Source organism: Alosa pseudoharengus, unplaced genomic scaffold (genome assembly GCF_046254945.1).
Source record: "Alosa pseudoharengus isolate Yale_2024_CS ecotype anadromous, Long Island Sound unplaced genomic scaffold, YU_APseudo_1.1 YU_APseudo_1.1_scf_16, whole genome shotgun sequence".
NCBI classification, from domain to species: domain Eukaryota; kingdom Metazoa; phylum Chordata; class Actinopteri; order Clupeiformes; family Clupeidae; genus Alosa; species Alosa pseudoharengus.
The window spans coordinates 37,453,343-37,469,384 of NW_027468630.1; the positions used below are offsets into that span (position 1 = coordinate 37,453,343).

The following is a 16,042-nucleotide window of genomic DNA, read 5'->3' on the forward strand; positions in this document are numbered from 1 at the left end:
TTCAAATTGTTATTTTTTGTTAAATAGAAATTGTACAAGCTTGATCAAAATGCTAAAAGTTGTATATGACTCCAAATCTATCTAGAAGTAGGGTGAAATCTCGATCAGTGTGGCTATTGAAACTGAGATTGATTAATAGAATTGAAAGGGACATGCTGTTGCTGTTGGTAATGAATAATTCAGAGAATTAAACAGTTAAAACACATATGACTTTCAGCTGTCAGTACTAATTTACTGCACTGTATTAACAGCAAAATATGAATCTCTAGCTTGATATTAATGTTTTATAGTTTTTTATAGTGCAACTTCACATGTTGGTATAAATTGAATATAAATCCATGAGAACAAAACAGACATACTATACTAAAGATCTGCAAGAGAACCATTAGTTGTTCAAGCAGAATACCTTATAGTTTTTATATTGAAATGAATGTATTGAAAAGACAATATTTGGTTACATTTGAATATGAGACGACGTTGTCTAAAATTACAAAAACGTAGGCATAACAGTCACAGAAAGTGAGAATAGGACTATGTGTCCTTAAGTCATATGGAGTCTTCCCCTTATTAGTAAAGCACTACAATGAAACCTTTGGAAGCATTTGGGCATTTGGACAGTGTAAGGTGAATATAAAGATGTATGAAAATCCCCTAGAATTGTTAAAATCTACAGTGTCAAGGGAAGATGTTAAGGATCACTTTTCTGTCTCATGATCTGCCCAAAGTGCCCCTACATTTTTAAACACATGAGGCAAACCAATCCAGTTCAGAGATCTGCATATGTAACTCAGAAAAGCATTTTTGACTATATACAGTAATGGGCGCCACTATCTAGCTTCTCTGCACTGATGGATGAGCATTTTCAAGAGAACATGCACAGAGCAAGAGGTTTTACAAATGGATTATTTCTCTCGGCTCAGAACCAGTGTAGAGTGCACGGCTTAACACGCTTTTATCTTTATTACCGGCACAACCTCACCGAACCACTTGACCAACCCCCTTCCAGCATTGGAATGTCTAGGTTAACATATCGTACTTCAAGCACACTACATACCATATAATACAATACATAAGACAGTACAATTCCTATTAAATTGTGTAAGGAGAGGAAGTGCCTAAAAACTTGTTTGATTCTGGACTAAAATATGTCACTTCTAGCATTTATACCATCATATGTATTCTGTGTAATCTAGTGATGGATACTATAACAGAAGCCCCATGATTACCTCTTGGTCTTCCGCATTAAATTTCACTTTAGAAAACGAGTTTTTAAAACCAGTAAATCCCCATAACTAAAATCATCTCTTATCTGCGTAATACTTTAATGGTGCAGCTGCAGAGTGTAATGCCCCAAATGGTGGAGCAGCCTCCTCCATTACAGTAATCTGTACACACGGTATACACAAACCATTAAGCTTCCATTTCATTTCTAAGAATAAAGAGAACGAAACCGTGAGTGGTATGCTGAGTACGACAGATGACAGCTTCCACTTGTCCACCTGCAAGACTTGGCCATGGCCAGTGCAACTGGACATCTACTGTTATGTCACCTTTTCCAACGTCTGGTCTCTGTATGGACAAACGCTACAAAAGAATAACATAATGAATAACATAAGTAGATGGATCAATATCTCAACTGTCATCATGACACTGACATAGTGAGAGTTGTTCACCATCAGTCAGCATCCTCCCCTGCAGGGAAATGATCAGTAAGTCACAAATACATTCTTTGTAGCCTATATTCAAAGCTTAACTATGTTCTTTTTATTTACATTAAATACATACTGTAGGCCTATAGTTTGAGAGTGAACACAGCAGATGGAAAGTAAAGACGCACATTGTTGTAAAAACAAACAGGCTGAATATGAGGTAAGTTCATTAATGAAAGGTTTGGTTAAATCTATTCAATAGCATTGCTGAACAATCATTTAATGGAATATGACAAATGAGATATTTGGCCTATTATTTTTTTATTTATCATTATTCAATAGTTTTATCATTGTTAAGTGTAATATATTTCTTCATTTAGCCTATTTATTTATGCTATTTTATTTATCTATGTTTAAGCACACATAATATGCATATAGTGTATATTTAACAAGCTCACAGTTTACCACCCACGGTACACCTCCCCCCAACATTCTAAAAAATAAATCATTTGTATGCACAATATTTCTATGTAGCATAGCAATATCATACACCATTTGAAAGCTTGGACACTTGGGAGTCCATACATGACAACATTTTTATATATATACAATCAGTATAGTGCTTTACATTGTCAAATTAATCTTACTATGTCTCAATTAAATTTCATTTATATGCTCTCCTCCCCCTCCTCCTTCCCTACCTTCTAGCTGCAGTGTATATCCTTGGCAATCAAGTAGATGCAGCATTGAAATATCCACAAGAATCCATAGAAATAGAATATTCATGTTGTTTAATCCAATATTGTTGTGATGTATAGTCCATCCATATTTTGTGTAGCCCTTCTATATCAGAACCCCTAATGTACAATCAAAATACCAATAATACAGTACAACTTCAGAGTGTTATCTTTCATTTGAGATCATGATTATGCGTCTACACTGTAGCAGCCAATAATAATGGCCAATAACGTTTTTATTTTAATGTATTAAAGCCAATTATGTAATAACTTTTTGCCAATAATGTAATGATGTAATGTAAGTTATTATGTAAGTTATTATATTATTGGCTGGGTTAAAAAAAAAAAAACTTTGAAAATGTAATAACTGCAGGCAATTATGTACTGATGTTTATTTAGTGGATATAAAGAGTCGCCATGGCTGTATACTTAGCTCTTTCAAATAGCTTCTTAAAAACATGACCTTACAAACCCTTCTCTCTCTCTCTCTCTCTCTCTCTCTCTCTAGCCCTTAACCACTCATTTGTGACATTCAAATTGGAATGAAAGTCCCTGGTCCGATCAGAATTTTAATCAGAATGAAAGAGGTGAAGTAGTTTGCTCTTATTCCGAATGAACACCCATGTAAACAGTCATTCGGACTGACTACTGTATCTTCTCAAGGAAAAGTAGGCAAAAAACAATGGCTATTCCGATTAAAGATTCTAAAGAGCTTGAGAGCACCAGAGTAAACAGACGGCAAACGTTTTTTTTTAATATTCGAATTATATTTGACTACAGAAATTCATTCCAACAGCCCTACATCATAGCCACCGCTTTATTTAGCATAGCAACCACCATATCTACTCTAGCAACACCTTGGCAACCGTCTGAATTAGTTGAAATATGATCCAAAGAATGCTATGATTTACAAATGATGTCAACCCTATATTTAATTAAGAATAGTTCCAATACAATAGATCAACTGTTAAATGAGATTGTTTTTTGGAAAAAAATATGTTAATTTTTCAGCAATATGTCTCAAACAAGTTGAGACAGGCATTTTTTCACTGTGTTGCTTCACCTCTTCATTTAACAACATTCGGTAAATGGGTAACACTTTATTTTAATGTGTCGCTGTTACAGTGTACCTACCTAATTAGGTACAGTGGTACAACCTGTGTAACAACATGTACTATAAGGTACTATCATTGTACTTGCATTATGTATTTGTGGGTACCTACATAGTTGTTACATTGTAATACTGAGTGCTTTTACAAAACTTTGCCAATTTGCCTACATTTTCATCAGAGGCAAACAGCTGACCCGAGACCTGCTGGATGGGGTAAATCTGGTCATGATAGATTTGATATACAAACCATTCTTAGCTCCAGTCAAGGCCTCATTGTCTTCAGTGTACATGTAACAGCTGTGCTGCTACAACCTTGTTACTCTTTGATACAGTGGAATAAACCTATTAAGTGTACCAGTTAATTACTTACATGTACATATGTCTTGGAACAGGTCTACTAATTCACATGTACTGTGCGGTGTAACAGCAGACACGTTTCAACACATCAATTACAGGATACATGACATCATTGACAGGATGTATATATTATGTACATGTAAGTACTTAACTGGTACACTTTATTTTAATGGGTTTATTCCACTGTATCAAAAGATTAATAAATGTGTACCAACACAGTTGATACATGTACTACAGTATGTAGGGTAATGGCAGACATGTTCCAAGACACCAATGACACAACATACATGTAATATGTAATTGTAAGTACTTAACTGGTACACTTAATTTTAATGGGTTTATGCCACTGTATCAAAGAGCAATAAGTGTGTACCAACACAGTTGATATAGATATGTACTATGTAGTGAATTAGTAGACCTGTTCAATAGCCTAATAAAATAAGCAATGAAAATGAGAGAAAAAGCAATAATAAACAATAATGTCCATTCAATCACTAATATAAAAAACAATGACATGGTGATATTAAGAAGAATATCAATAATAAACAATAATGTCAAATTAATCAATAGCCTAATGGAAATAAAACAATATTATACAAACCATAACGCATAAGAAGCGCTTAAAGAACTAAGTGCATGTTGAACAGGAATGTCTTTAGACCCCTCTTAAACGACCCAAAACTACCACAGGAACAGAGAGCACTAGGCAACTCATTCCACCAACATGGAACCACTGAGGAAAAGAGTCTTGAATTAGACCTAGTGTCAACATAACAAACGCTCATCAGAAGACCGCAGTGGGCGGTTGGGGATGTATGCCTTGATTATTGAATTAAAATAACTAGGAGCAGATCCAGTCAGTGTCCTATAGGCCAAAGTGAGAGATTTAAATTTAATTCTGGCTACTATAGGGAGCCAATGGAGAGTAATTAGGAGAGAAATTACATGTGTCCATTTTGGCTGATTGAAGACCAGGCGTGCTCCAGCATTCTGAATCAGCTGTAATGTAATGATCTTATTACACAAGCGGGTAAGCCAGCTAATAGTGAATTACAATAGTCCAGCTTGGAGTTGACCATGGTTTGAACAAGAAGTTGTGTGGAATCTTGTGTCAGATAAGGTCTGAGTTACGTGCCGATCTAGTTGGGGTCAGAGAAGTTGAGTCAAGCTGGATGTTAATCTGTTGGGGAATAGCTGTTTTAGCTGGAAACACCAAAAACTCAGTTTTTGAGAGATTAAGCTGAAGGTGCCGATCTTTCATCCAGTCTGAAATATCCTTAAGGCATGCAGAAATCCGGTGGGAAACGCTAGAATCATCAGGTGGGAACAGTGATAGTCAAATCCATGGGAGCGAATTGTCTCACCTAAGGAAGTGGTGCAAATAGAGAAAAACAAGGGTCCTAATACTAATCCCTGAGGCACACCTGTGGTGAGGTCATGAGACTTAGATACCTGTCCCTGCCAAGACATGTTGAAAGAACGCCCTTTAAGGTAAGATTCAAACCAGTCAAGAGCTTTTCCAGAAATCCCCAGTTAAGATAGTATAGAAAGGAGAATGTCATGGTTAACAGTATCAAAGGCTGCAGATAAATCTAGTAGAATTAATACTGATGACTGAGCAGAGGATTTAGCTACTCTCAATGCTTCAGTCACAGACAGAAGAGCAGTTTCAGTAGAATGACCACTCTTGAAACCAGACTGCATAGGGTCTAGTAGATTATTCTGATGAAGAAAGTCACATACTTGCTTGAAGACCACTTTCTCCAAAACCTTTGACAAGAAAGGATTAAGTTGGATTAAGTGTACTTTTCTTTAGCAGAGGTGTAGCCTGTTTAAAAGAATAAGGAACTATTCCAGAACTGAGTGAAGCATTAAATACATGTGTGACTGCTGGTAGAACAGCGGGTGCGACAGACTGTAGAAGTGTGGACGGGACAGGATCCAATGGGCATGTTGTTGGATGACTTTGCTGAAGCAATTGAGAGACTGCTTCCTCATCAAGAGGAGAGAAAGAGTCCAATGATGCTGTCATACTAACAGAAGGCAAAGCCCTCCTTATAGGTTCATCAAACTGAGCACTTATTTGAGCTTTTTCAGTGAAAAATGTTGCAAAGTCATCTGCTGACAGTGAACTAGTTGATTGGAGGTGGAGGATTGAGAAGAGACTTGAAAGTGGAAAAAAGTTTTCTACTGTCAGTTGCACTCTCAATCTTGCTTTGATAGAATGCCTTTTTTTGCAAGTGTAACAGTGGATGAAAAGGATGATAGCAAAAACTGGTAGTTACTAAGATCATTTCCATCTCTGGATTTATGCCATTTCCTCTCAGCAGCTCTAAGTTCCTTTCGTACTGAGACTATACTGTTCGTCAGCCATGCATCCATTGGAATAGCAGACAGTAGAATGTCCAACTCATTCACAAAGTTCCCAAGTTGTCCTGGAGGGTGATAAATAACCACCAAGTTTAATTTGTATGGCTCAGTTATCATGATGGCATGATATTCAAACGAGTTGTGGACCTGAGCAGGCAGCAACTGTGTAAACCTCCAATCAACAGAGACGAGAAAGCCTGTCCCACCTCCTCTACCAGACGAACGACTGGTATGCAAAAAATAATTGGTCGACAATGCTGCAGGTGTGGCAATATTCTCTGGCCTAATACACGTCTCTGTAAGCGCAAGCAATTGAAGCGATAACTGTGAGGCCAGAGCAGGAATGAAGTCCGCTTTATTCACTGCAGATTGGCAATTCCACAACCCCACAGAAAAAGTAGGACGAGACTGCTGAGCTGATTGTTGCCTTTCAAAATCAGTGCGCTTATTAACCTGACCGGATACAGGGATATGTTGAAGGCACATTATTAGAAGGATTATCAGATAACAAGACAAGGTGAGACAAGAGTGAAACTTATCTGAGAGGTGCCTTGCTTGTGTCCTTGCTCGGTGGACTCGTCGCAGGTAGACTCGATTCGTCTTGACACGAGTAAGTCTTCACACGAGGACGGCTGCACACGAGTGCTGGCGCCTCCGCTGACGCTCCAGCACAATAACCACTTTAAATGCTAGTCCTAATTGATCACGCGGAAAACCACCCCCTCTAAAAACTCACGACACCAAGGCCAGTGTAAGCGCAATTAAACAGACAACCGTAACGAAAACAATATCAACTACCACTACCCAGTACAGCTAATAACTAGTTTAGCAACTTGTAACTATGACAACTACATAAACAATTCCCTTAACAACACGAAACTCCCATACAATTACTATAAAACTTACAGCAAGTATGGCAGCAGCTTCAACCGTTTAACATAGAAACTTCATTCAAACTGTGTTGCGTAGGTCTTACTTAGGACATGGGTGCTTTGTATTTTTCATCTTTGTAACTTTTATACTTTTTAAACTATTAATTAAAAACTATTTAAAATGTCCCCATAGACTTAACATTGGGCTGATGACATCACAATAGGACCGTTAAGCAATTAGAATCTTGGGCCAGGTGGCCAGGCCACCTGCACCAACTGTCAGTTTCTCAGGCTTTAAGCATACAATTTCATTCTCTTAAGACTACAGATCCTGTTCCACTGCTTCCTCTGTCCACAACTGTTTCAAAATAAAAGTCCTCACCACAATAATTCACTATTAAACTAAAATTTAACCATTTAAACTATCCACCTATTTACCTGTTCAGCCATTCCAACTATATTAAACCACCACCTACCTAGCAACCAACATAGCAACCACCTCAAGTACCCTAGCAACAGCCTAGCAACCACTTCCACAGTTACAATCTAGCAACCAATATAGCAACCAATGAGTTTAACCTAGCAACCAGCATAGCAACCACCACAACTAACCTAGCAACAGCCTAGCAACCACCTCAAGCACCCTAGCAACAGCCTAGCAACGATGTCAAATACCCTAGCAACAACCTAGCAACCATGTCAAATACCCTAGCAACAGCCTAGCAACCACTTCTACAGTAACAACCTAGCAACCAATATAGCAACCAATGAGTTTGACCTAGCAACGAGCATAGCAACCACCACAATTAACCTAGCAACAGCCTAGCAACCACCTCCAGTACCCTAGCAACAGCCTAGCAACGATGTCAAATACCCTAGCAACAGCCTAGCAACTACTTCCACAGTTACAACCTAACAACCAATATAGCAACCAATGAGTTTAACCTAGCAACCAGCATAGCAACCACCACAACTAACCTAGCAACAGCCTAGCAACCACCTCAAGTACCATAGCAACAGCCTAGCAACCACCTCAAGTACCCTAGAAACAGCCTAGCAACCATGTCAAATACCCTAACAACAGCCTAGCAACCACTTCCACAGTTACAACCTAACAACCAACATAGCAACCAATGAGTTTAACCTAGCAACCAGCATAACAACCACCACAACTAACCTAGCAACAGAGGCATTGACATTCTGTAGAAAATATTACAGATTCACGTCCCCCAGGTATTGATTCGAATGGCATTATACATGTGGATGGGTCTGAAAATGTTTTCTACAGGGTAACATACAATACTACTACAATAGATCAAGCTGCTTCATTCAAATTCAAAGTTTCTACATCCATCATGAAGGCCTTCTACACTTCAGCGGTTGAGAGTGTTCTAACTGGTAGCATCATCACCTGGTATGGGAACTCCACAGTTAGAGATTGTAGTACTCTGCAGAGAGTAGTGCGCTCAGCTGAACGTACTATAAGAACTCAACTCCCTGCTCTACAAGATATCTATTCAAGAAGAGTACTCCTAAGAGCCCAAAAGATTCTGAAGGACTCTTCTCATCATTTTTATCCCCAGGCCATCCGAACTCTGAACTCACACTATACTGATTTTGCACTCATTCACTCCTCAGCACTCATGACCCCCCCCACACACACACACACACACACGTACATGACTTTTAGCACTTTTACATCCCTCTCCCTATGCTACAGACCTTTTATTTATTTTCTTATTTCATCACACGTCAAAACACACACACACACACACACACACACACCTGACTTTCTCCAACTTTTGCACATCTCCATAGAACTTTTTATTTATTATTTTTGATTTCTCCTCCATCTATCTACCCATGTCTTGATTTCCTAGCCTTTCTGCCCTCCCCCCACCCCCATCCCCAACACACACACAAAAAACACACACACTTACATCATCACTGTCATCACCTCACATACATACAGCACACTGCTTGCTACAGTAAGCCTCCTCTACATACTTTCTGCACACTGCCCCCCCCCCCCTACATACACAGCACATTGTCTTTAGGATCTTCTCCAACACACATCCTCCACATACTTACAGCACACTGCCCCCACCTACCCACACACACACTACACACACACACACACAGTCACTGCTCCACTCCCCTCCCGCCCACACACACATCTTCACTGTCATCACTCACATACATCATACATACATAACTCTGCTTGCAATAGTAAGTCCCTTCACCATACTTGCAGTACACTGCCCCCCCTCTCCCCTACATACACAGCACATTATTTCATCAGGAAGCTTCTCCAACACACATCCCCAACATACTTACAGCACACTGCCCCCCCCCCCCCCCCCCCCCCAAATACACAGGCGCGCGGGAACATATTTTTCACCAGGGGTGCTGAATAACAAAATAATGGATGTCCGACGATTTCTCCCCTAGCATGATATGATTCGAATTTAGACGGATAAATACGCCATTTCAGCGCCGTGTATGAGTAGACCCTCTAAGAGCGAGAACAGCCACATTCCACTGCAACTATGCGCAGCACTTGCCACTCCGACTCATCAATAAAAACTGCGCGCACACACCAGACCCATTGAAGCGCACTTGACTTTACATCATTAAACTATTTCAGTATATTGCTTTTCTGATTGTCAAAACCACACCAGAGATGTTTGGCTTGAAAATATAATTAGGCTGCAATGACATACAATGGCAAACAATTTCTGAGTAGCCTAACTTATGGCGTCTCCACTCCACAGCAAAAGTGTCCTAACCACCAATTACAGCGGTTTCTATCTGAGCGACTCCAATAGTGAAAAGATTTCAGTGTCATATTTCGGTGGCACTAGCTAAGCTGTCGTGGAACTCGAGAGATGACATGTCTACTGAAAGGCAACAGGTCTCACCAACACGAAATTCGTGGATTTGGGCTAGATCAGCCACATTGCCTGACACTAACAGAAACTGAGCCGTACGTGAGGTCGTGGGCTTGCCAAAGACTAATTGCAAAAGATGCATCCTACCTCATCTGTTGTCGTTTGGTATTCAAAATTGGGCTTTTCACAATTCAACGATATATCCAAAGTGCGAACTAGTTGGTGATGGTATATGGAAACTGGCAGTATATGCATGCTACACAGAGTTCTAAGAGGCCTAATAAGCAGGCAAGATATAACCCACGATCGCCATGGTTTTGTTATCAATTCGTGTTTGTGGTAATAATGACAGCAACAATAAAACCATCTTGACCTTCATCATTTTTGACAGATCAGCAGCCTCTGGATGGTCATATGCATAGTTAGCCTACCTTTAGTTTGCATTTACATTTTAAACACTAAATCTACTGTCTTTACTGCCGGGAGAGAAAAAAATCCTGTATTCTTTTCTGTAGCCTAATTTTCTTTTCTCGAAGTCAACTAGCCTGCTTGCAACGTCTCTCCTCAGCGAGTCACGTCACTTTCACTTCTATAGCTAGACTATAACGTTTAATCTTGACTATGGATAGCTATATTCAAAGCTATCCATAACCTTTTTTGCTATTTGCCTATTTGACAACAAATATAATGACAAACTGCAAATTTGTAGGCCTATTGACAAAAAGCAAGGGGTGCTGCAGCACCCTCAGCACCCACCTTCCCGCGCCCTTGCAAATACACAGCACATTGTCTCATGAGGAAGCTTCTCCAACACACATATTGCACACTGCCCTCTCCCAACATACACAGCACACTATCCCATCTCCCATGTCATCCCCCCAACACACACACCAAGACCCCTGGCAGCTGGGTTAGCCCCTTGAGCCCTGGATCTGCCCAAGGTTTCTTCCTTGGTAAGGGAGTTTTTCCTTGCCCCTGTTGCTCTTGGGTGCTCCTTGTTGGTGCCCCCCCCCCCCATGTATCCTTGTATCCTTCATGCAATAGCATGACTTATGCTTATAGTTCTATTCCAACGTTGATTTCTACCCAACGTATAGTAAAAAGAAAAGACATTTAAAACTAGAAACCTAACAAATATTCTTTCCATACCTCAGTATATTCCTCAAAAGCCAGAGGCATTTTCAGCTAACATGGGCTTACTAAATATAGGTGCACTTACTACCTAAACCTTTGCAATCAATGATTTTATCAGTGAAAAAAAATTAGGATTTTCTGTTTCTTGTTGAAACCTGGTTGACTTCAGACAGCAAAGCTGTTCTTGTTGAAACCTGTCCCCCAAATTATAATTTATTCCACTCAATTAGACAGGGCAAACGAGGGGGTGGAATTGCCTCCATTCTCTCAAACAAATATAGCTGCACTAGAGTCAACTTTGGCGAATTCGCTTCCTTTGAGTATATTGCCCTCACTCTGAAGGCTGACCCAGCTGTACTTCTATTAACCTTATACCGCCCTCCTAAACTATGGACTGGCTTTCTCGACCAGTTTTCTGAACTTATGTCGCTCATCATCACTAGCTATGATCGGATAATTGTAAATGGCGACTTTAATATTCATGACAATAAGACAACTGATGCTAAAGCCAGTAAGTTCCTTAATGTTTTGGACAGTTTAGAGCTAAAGCAGCATGTTACAGGGCCCACCCACAACCTTGGCAACACCCTCGATCTAGTCATTTCTAGAGGGATAGAAGTCACATACTTATCAGTAAATGATATAAATATGTCTGATCATTATTGTGTATCTTTTAATATAGTACTACATACATATAAAATTCATCCCGAAATTGCAATCAAATCGCGACTCTTGGACATTAGAGCAAAACAGCAGTTCATAGCTCTTATAGACTCCATAAATTTAGATATTTTACATCATCCAATTGATCAAATGGTAGAGGCTTTCAATCGTGAACTAGGCGCTCTGCTTGACAGAGTGGCACCCTTAAAGACTAAAAAAAGGCCCTGTAGCAAACTGACACCTTGGATGAACGAAAATATCCATGATCTAAAAAGACCATGTAAAGCTGAGAGAACATGGAGAAAAACTAAGTTACAGGTTCACAGTGCCATTCCAAAAGAAAAAATAGCAAATTATAATAGCGCTATTTGGAATGAGAGAAGGAACCACTTCTCTAAGGTAATTGCTGAAAACAGTGGAAACTCTAGGGTGTTGTTCTCCACCATTGATAGGCTATTGTATCAAACACCTTTTGATACACTCAGTCAGGCATCCTCTCTAAGATGCAAAGAATTTGCAGACTTCTTCAAAAACAAAGTAATTTCTATAAGAGAGTCTATTGGTAACACAAGTAATATGTTTGATAGTACACCCAAAAACAGCCCCCCAAAATTAAGGTTCTTTAGCACTATTACTCAATCTGAGCTTAGTAAAATTAACAGGGTACCCGCGGAGTCTTAAAAGTATTAAAAAGTAGGCCTATTATATTTCATTTTCCTAAATTAAGGCCTTAAAAAGTATTGAATTTCACCTCAAAGTCTGGAATTTTTTCACGGAGGTCTTAATTTTTCAAATGATCAGTAGATTTAGTCTAATATCCTCACGTAGCGTAAATCACAAGGATTAAAGTTCTCCGTCGTACGACGGATTTCCGTCAATTTGATTTTAGAAATGTCATATTTGAGATCGATGCAGATCCGGTGAGAAAAAAAATAGGAGGGTCTATCACCTTTTCTTTTCCTTTTTTTAAGGCAACTACAAATATTAGGTCCGATGAATGAATGTGTGTGATGGTAAATGTTTAAAGACCTAATAGTGTTCTTGAGAACTTTCTGTGTCTCAATCAGAGATCGCTCAAGAAGATACATCAGCCATGAGTTTCGCTTTGTTTATGTTGTAGCTACACGCTTGTGTCATTGGCCTGGGGCGGTTGCTTAAAAAAAAAGTCTGGAGGACGGTCTAAAAGTTGGATTATAGTGACACAATCGAGACAGCTGATGAGGTTGCCCAATCCGTTTAACTTTTTTGGATATGCTATTGTGAGCTCTATGTGCGAATTCGGAGGCTGTGTTCTTTCCGTGCATCAATGTAGACAATTTCTTACTATCGCAAACTCTTGTCAGGGGAGGTCATTCATTTTGTGTGTCACCTATGACTTGAACAGATAGCCTGCTATGCCACCCGATGTAGGCTACTATTATTGTTACAGTTTTTAATCAATGCAACTAACATTATGTGTAAAGCGACGCAATATAAACCGTAGCCTATGCCTCCCGTCTGTTATGACATGTACAACAATGTTTTTCACAATTTGCGACGGAAGGTTTTGACTGAACGTGTTAACAGTTCGCGATATTATTATTTTATGTTGAGTAAGGGGGTCAGTCGTGTTTATGACGCACAGCCTTGTAGCCTATTTTGCTTAGGCCTCACTTTTAACGACAGTAGGATGTGAGCGTATGTTGACAAAAAATAACCATGCAATTAAAATAGCCAACTTAAAACTTTGCTATTATTAATGTATAGCAACCATTACCATAACCAGTAGGCCTACCAGAACCTCGCATATTAACGTCATGATTTGTGTACGTTTATCTATGGCTGACCGTTTTTGCGCTAAGTAGGCTACGCATGTTCTTTCATAGTGCAACATGACCTGTCCCTCACCATATCGCAACCTCTTGTCAACCTTATACAATCTGTTGCTGAAGACAAAAGCGCCCTCTCCAGATTGTCGTTATCAGATGTGCAGACCTCCTGCATGAGCACACACAGTATTGCGGTTCATTGGAAACCTGAGTTGTCTGTAAAACTCAAAATTACCATGTTTTCATTAAATGCGGATGAGGCAACAAATGAAACTAGAATTGCGGTTCCGAGGAACTGCAAGAGTGGGTTTGATCAGTGGTACGGAACTCGGCCTCATCCAAGGATTCCAACGGTACCTCATTTATGAAAATCGGGCACACGGATCAAAAGTTGTCTGCATTAACGCAACATCCAATAAGCTAAAACGCATAAATAACATGGTTGCTATGCTGGTTGCTATGGTGGTCGCTAGGTTGACATTACAGGGGTGGTTTCTAGGTTGTTGCTAGGGTAATTAGTTAGTTGCTAGTAAGCCATCTTAAGCTGACTGCATAAAGTGATTATTTTAAGAGATACATTTTCAAACCAGAACTGTGTATAGGTCATGGTTAAAAACGTATCAGAATCTCAGAAATAATCACGTAATGCAGCCAGTTTAAGATTTTTTAAGAAGTCAGATTTTTTAAAGGCAATCAAATTTCTGCTGACTCTCTTCTGGCTGCGGTTAAAGGCCAGCGCCTCCTGAGAGGCCTGAAGGGTCAGTTCTGAGGTTGTTGGCTGCTGGAACCGAAAAAAGGACTGCATTTTCTTAAAAGACAATGTGACTGAAGTGCGGGCAAAGTTTGCACAGAAATGTACGATTTTTCCCACCCTCATCGACCTCGTCATAAAACTTGTTTAAATGATCGATCACACGACGCCTCCTTGCTGCTTTGTTGTCTACATCAGCATTTCTCAAACTTCTTTGACCTGAGGCCCAGTCAAGGCATACTTTGGGGTCATAGGGCCCACCTACATGAACTCACCCCCTCCTCCCAACCCCTATCAAATTGTAATGATATCACAATTATTATTTTTATACTATATTGCCTACATGCACTTCAAAACAGTCAATGTTTAAAGTGCTAAGATTGTTTACAAAAGTTTGTGAAAGCATGCACATCAGAGTACTGCTTTACTAATGTAAAATATAATTAGGCCTACACTAGTTTCATTGTTTTTGCATTGTTGCATGATTGATATGCTATTTAATTACATTTCATTTGAATGCCTGAATGTAAGAATTCAGGAAACACAATACCAGCTTTTAACATTTCTGTTGTTAGTTTATGTAAATCACATAACACATGAACTGTTTACATACTACTGATAGCCCATTACTGTACACAATAATACTGTGCCCATTCATTAACATATATTAAACATCAGGCGTCTTGTTTACACATTTAAACCATATTTGCACTTCGAATTTCGCTTCCAAACTGTAATAACTACATATACAAAGTCTAAAGAAGATAACCATGTAGTCTGTTCATAGATAAGATCAATTTTGACAGAACTACAGACTTCGTGAAAGTAGCCTAGTAGTCCTACATAAAAGGCTCCATATTCACTTCATTGCAAAATCGCGGTTGGTCTGTTTACACACTAAAACCATATTTACACTTCGAAATTCGCTTCCAAATTGTAGTAACTACATCTACGAAGTCTAAGGAAGATAATCATGTAGTCTGTTCATAGATAAGATACATTTTGACAGAACTACAGACTTCGTGAAAGTAGCCTAGAAGCCCTACATAAAAGGTTCCATTAACTTCATTGCAAAATCGCGGTTGGTCTGTTTACACACTAAAACCATATTTACACTTCGAAATTCGCTTCCAAATTGTAGTAACTACATCTACGAAGTCTAAGGAAGATAACCTTGTAGTCTGTTCAACGATATGATACATTTTGACAGAACTACAGACCTCGTAAAAGTAGTACCTAAAATTAGTGTGATAAATGGCCATCACGTAGCCTAAAGCATATAGCACTAGCATATGACAACAGCAAATAGCTAACGTTTACGTTAGCCTAACTTACTTATCGTTGACGTTGACCCGACACGTTTATAAGTTAGACCATAGACTGATAAGGTCGTCCATCAAAATTCCGTGTGTATCCTGTGTATCTTTCGTGCTGCTATCCTGTTGCCTTTTCCCTGTTGTTCCGGCAACAAGGTTTTTACGCGATATTTGCCACATCCCAGAGAGTTGTTGTTTGGTGGGTCAGGTGACGAGCCGTCGAATCACAGCACAGCACCCAGAATGCATTGCAACACACCGTCTAGAAGGGACTCAGCGTTAGGTCGGCTTTAAATAGCATACAGAACCTGTAGTACTATAACGTTGTCTGTAAGCTCCACAGATCGTGGCAAGACAATTGAATTGATTGAGGACTTCTTGCT

The 16,042-nt window shown here is 39.4% G+C and overlaps 1 protein-coding gene across 1 annotated transcript in view; it reads right to left on the reverse strand.

Moving 5' to 3' along the window:
- gnao1b (guanine nucleotide binding protein (G protein), alpha activating activity polypeptide O, b) overlaps positions 1 to 15,753 on the reverse strand; it is a 90,828-nt gene extending 75,075 nt beyond the window's left edge. The window contains exon 1 of the mRNA XM_076287936.1: positions 15,679 to 15,753. The gene's annotated coding sequence lies outside the window, so the exon portion shown is untranslated. The remainder of the gene's footprint in view (positions 1 to 15,678) is intronic.
- Between the last annotated feature and the right edge of the window lie 289 nt (positions 15,754 to 16,042).